This window comes from Petaurus breviceps, unplaced genomic scaffold (assembly GCF_028583685.1).
Source record: "Petaurus breviceps papuanus isolate PSGF00001 unplaced genomic scaffold, PetGlider_PUasm1.0 171, whole genome shotgun sequence".
Taxonomy (NCBI): Eukaryota; Metazoa; Chordata; class Mammalia; order Diprotodontia; family Petauridae; genus Petaurus; species Petaurus breviceps.
In genome coordinates, this window is record NW_027185754.1 from 26,778,716 (window position 1) to 26,783,519 (window position 4,804).

General features: G+C 39.6%; 1 pseudogene; it reads right to left on the reverse strand.

Annotated features, from left to right (window-relative positions):
- Nucleotides 1-334: 334 nt before the first annotated feature.
- On the reverse strand, nucleotides 335-3,153 carry LOC138157314 (triosephosphate isomerase-like; annotated as a pseudogene).
- Nucleotides 3,154-4,804: the final 1,651 nt, after the last annotated feature.

Sequence of the window (4,804 nt, forward strand, 5' to 3'; positions counted from 1 at the left end):
ATGTTCATGGAAGGAGTATATATTACAGTAGCTTCTGTAACTTTCCCTGATAGAAAAATATCTTTTTTCCACACTTGAGATCAAAGGTTTTAATTTTTTTTTTTGTGCTTCCTTCAAATTTACAGTAAATGGAGAAAGGCCTGGTCCGTTGGAGGAAGGGCAGAGGAGCTGCCCTTCACACAATCTACACAATGGACGGAGGTGTAGTTTGAATGGGACCATGTGGGGAGGGGAATCAGCATCACAATCCCTAGGAAGGGAGAGGGGTAAACTGAATTTGTGTAGCTTAATCCCAGCTCTGTATGTAAGGGCTTCAGAGGGCCACATAAAGGGCTCAGTTTTTGGCTTGGATGATATCCAGGAATTCAGGCTTAAGGGAAGCTCCACCCTCCCCCCCTCCCCCCCAGGAAGCCATCCACATTAGGCTGCTGTGCCAGATTCTTACAGTTGGCCTCTGTCACAGAACCTCCATAAATGATCCTTGTAGATTGTGATGTGGGTTCTGAGACCTGGGTCTTAAGCCAGCACCAAGGCTTCTCATATACCTCCTGGACTGCTAGGGTGTAGCTGTCTTGCCAGTACCAATAGCCCAGAGTGGTTTATAGGCTAGGATGACTTTGCACCAGTCCTTCACATTATCTGCAATGGCCTTGGTCTGGTCAAAAACAACTTTCTCAACAAACCCAAGAACTATATGAATGCCATTACAAAACACTTTTCACACAAATAAAGTCAGATCTAAATAATTGGAAGAACATCAATTTCTCATGGTTAGACCAAACTAATATGATAAAAATGATAACTTTACCTAAATTAATTTACCTATTTAGTGCCATACCAATCAAACTACCAAAAAATTATTTTATAGAGCTAGAAAAAAAAATGGTAACAAAATTCATCTGGAAGAACAAAACATCTAGAATATCAAGGGAATTAATGAAAAAAAATGCTAGGGAAGGTGGCCTAGCCATACAAGATTTTAAACTGTATCATAAAGAAACAGTTATAAAAACTACTTGGTACTGGTTGAGGAACAGAGTGGTAGATCAATGGAATAGATTAGGTACTCAAGACACAGTAGTCAATTACTATAGTAATCTACTGTTTGATAAGAAACAAAAACTCCAGCTTCTGGGATGAGAACTCACTATTTGACAAAAACTGCTGGGAAAGCTGGAAAATAGTATGGCAGAAACTGGGCATAGACCAATATCTTACACTGTATACTAAAATAAAGTCTAAATGGGTTTATGATTTAGATATGAAGGCTGATACTGTAAGCAATCTGGGAGAACAAGGAATAGTTTACCTGTCAGATTTACGGAGAAGGGAAGAATTTATGACCAGACAAGATAGAGAGCATTATGAAATGTAAAATGGATAATTTTGATTACATTAAATTGAAAGGTTTTTGTACAAACAAAGCCAATGTAACCAACATTAGGAGGGAAACAGAAAATTGGGAAAGAATTTTTACAACCAGTGTCTCTGATAAAGGCCTCGTTTCTAAAATATATGAAGACCTCAGTCAAATTTACAAGAATACAAGTCATTCCTCAACTGAAAAATGGTCAAAGGATATGAAGTTTTCAGAGAGAGAAATTAAAGATATCTATAATCATATGAAAAAATGCTCTAAATCACTACTGATTAGAGAAATGCAAATCTAAGCAACTCTTAGGTACCACATCTTACCTGTCAGATTGGCTAACATGACAAAACAGGAAAATGGCAAATGCTGGAGAAGATGTAGGAAAATTGGAACACTAATGCATTGTTGGTAGAGTTGTGAACTCATCCAACCATTCTTGAGAGCAATTTGGAACTATGCCCAAAGGGCTGTAATAATGCGCATACTCTTTGACCTAGCAACACCACTTCTAGGGCTATATCCCAAAGAGATCATACAAATGGGAAAAGGACCCACATGTACAGAAATATTTATAGCAGCTCTTTTTGTGGTGGCAAAGAATTGGAAATCAAGGGGATAACCATCAATTAGGGAATGGCTGAACAAATGGTGGTATATATGAATGTAATGTAATATTATTGTGCTAAAAAAATGAGGAACAGACAGACATCACAATAACCTGGAGAGATTTATATAAAGTGATGCTGGGTGAGGGGAGCGGAACTAGGAGAACATTGTACACAATTATAGACACATTGTATCTGTGATGACTTATTTTAATAGATTGGGCTCATCTCAGCAATGCAAGGCTATAAGACAACTCCAAAAGACTTATGATGGAAAAGGCTATCTATAGCCAGAGAAAGAATTACAGAGTCTGAATGCAGATTGAAGCAAACTACTTGCTCTCTCTTTTTCATTTTGTTTTGTTTATTCTTCCATTTGTTGTAATTATTCTTTACAACTTGACTAATGTTTAATGTGAACGTATATGTACAACCTATATCAGATTGCATGCTGCCATGGGCAGGGGGAGGGGGCACGAGAGGGAGGGAGAGAAAATTTGGAACTCAAAAACTTGTGAAACTGAATGTTGTAAACTAAAAGTAAATATATATATTTTTTTGCCTTTTGGAGGGCAACTGGGGTTAAGTAACTTGCCCAAGGTTACATGGCTAGTTTGTGTGTGTGTGGGTGGGTGTTGTGTCTGAGGCCAGAACCAAACTCAAGTCCTCCTGACTCTGGGGCCAGTGCTTTTACTCACTACGCCATCTAGCCGCCCCTTAAAAGTAAATAAAGTTTAAAACAGCAAAAACAACTTTCTCAGTGATTCCAGCTTCCCTCCTGTCCAACTTCTCACCAATACAAGCAATCACTCCTAGGTCTTCTGAAAGCATGGACTACTTTCTCCCCAATGAGTTCATCTGACTCGCCAAAGAGATGTCTCCTTTCAGAGTGTCCCAGGATCACCATAGTTCTTAATCATAGCAGGGCTGATCTCCCCAGTAAATGTACCCTTGGCCACTTTGTAGCAGTTCTGAGAAGCTACACCAATTTCTGCATTCAATTTCTGATGAACAAAATCAAGTTAGAAGGTGCTCCACATACCACTTTGGTGTTGACAGGCACCTTGGCCCTGTTGATTGAAGTGATCAGCTCCCCAGACACTTCTTGTCCCCATTCATCTTCCAATTGCCCTTGATAAAGAACTTCTGGGACACCATGCCTTGTCGGTAATGGGCAGTGACTCTGGAGGAGATTGAAAGGTGGCAGCAGAGCATAACTACTGCCCCAGCCCCGAGCCACTTATGTAGACCATAGAGTAGCTTCGCCCTAACCCTTAATTTATTTTTTAAAACAGTCATTCTCCCTCAAAAGACAGTAATAAAATAACTTAGAAGTGAGCAAGAAAATTCACCAGACTTCATATTCTAACTTTGTCATTTATTACTGTGTAACCTTAGGTAACAGGGTCTTTCCCTTCTCTGGGCCTGAGTTTCCTCATTTGTAAAAGGAGAAGGGGAGAGGAGATTGGATTAACTTGTTTCTAAGATCCTTTCCAACACTAACGTGCTATGTTCTAAGTCTATGTTCTAACTAATGCTATGTTCTAAGTCTGTTCTAACATGCTATGTTCTAAGGTCCTTTCTGGCTCCAACAGTCTTTGAGAGGATCCTTACCACTACAGCCTTTAATCCTGTGAATTCCTCCCATTCATTTCCAAGTGTCCACATCCTTAGAGGACAATGTCAGGGGCGGAATCACTTTCAATTTCTCTCTTGGAAAGATGGGCTCCTCTGAATCCACGAGAGTTCCACATTTGAATAGGATTCCTTTGTAGTCCTCTGTTTTATTTTATGCATTCACAATATTATTCTGAGAAGGAATCCATAGGCCAGGGTGTTAGAAGCCTTGTCCTAAGAGGATGGTGAATATTCTCCCTGGTCCTCTAAGCAAAATGTACCATTTCTGCTGCTGCTTCTGACAGAGATCATGGTGGTAAGAGGGCTCCTTTCAAGGTCAGCTCTTGTTCTATACCTCATCCAGGCAGTCTTCTCTGATTATTCCATTTCTTACAGATTTCATCCTTGTTGGATGAAAGACTCTTAGAGCCAGAATGGACCTTAGTCATCCCTTGACAATCGTCTCATTTTATATACCAGGAAACTGAAGTCGTGGAAGATTGAACAATGTGCCCAAGGTCACATAGACAGATAGTGGCAGATTTGGGAGAAAAACCTAATCCTCCTGATGCCCAGCCCAGGGTTGTTTTTTTTTTTGTTTTGTTTTGGGTTTTTGTTTTTTGCTTAGACCTGTGATTTCATTGTTTTAGGGAACTTCTTATGAAGAAATTTCTCCTAAAAAAGAAAATCTGAAACTACCTTGTAACTTGTAGTCTCAGAGATTCCCCTGGAGCATGAGAGGAAAAGTGACTTCCCCAGAATAATACAGTCAAAGTGTCAGAAGCCTGATTTAAACCCAAGACTTCCTGACTTTGGAGCCAGCTTTCCCGTCCACTTCTTGCCAGTGTTCTTTCCATTCAACAAACCTTTAATTTGACATGTTAGAGTACCATGCCATGCTGGCTTCTATATACACTGATATCCTTCAGCAAGGGCTTAATTTTTCTGTTTCACATGTGTCACTTCTGCATCCTTACTTGGGAGAATGTTAGCGTAAATCCCAACTTCTCTTTCAATTCAATGAGTGTTTAGTAGGCACTTACTGTGCACATGGCATTGTGCTGGATGCTCCAACACACAGACAAAAGCAAAACAGCCCCTGTTCTCAAGAAGCTTATATTCTAATGTGAAAATCTTTTTAATTCCAGTAATACTTGTCACCATAGCATCTTGCATAATAATAATAGCCAGCATTTATAAAATGCTTTAA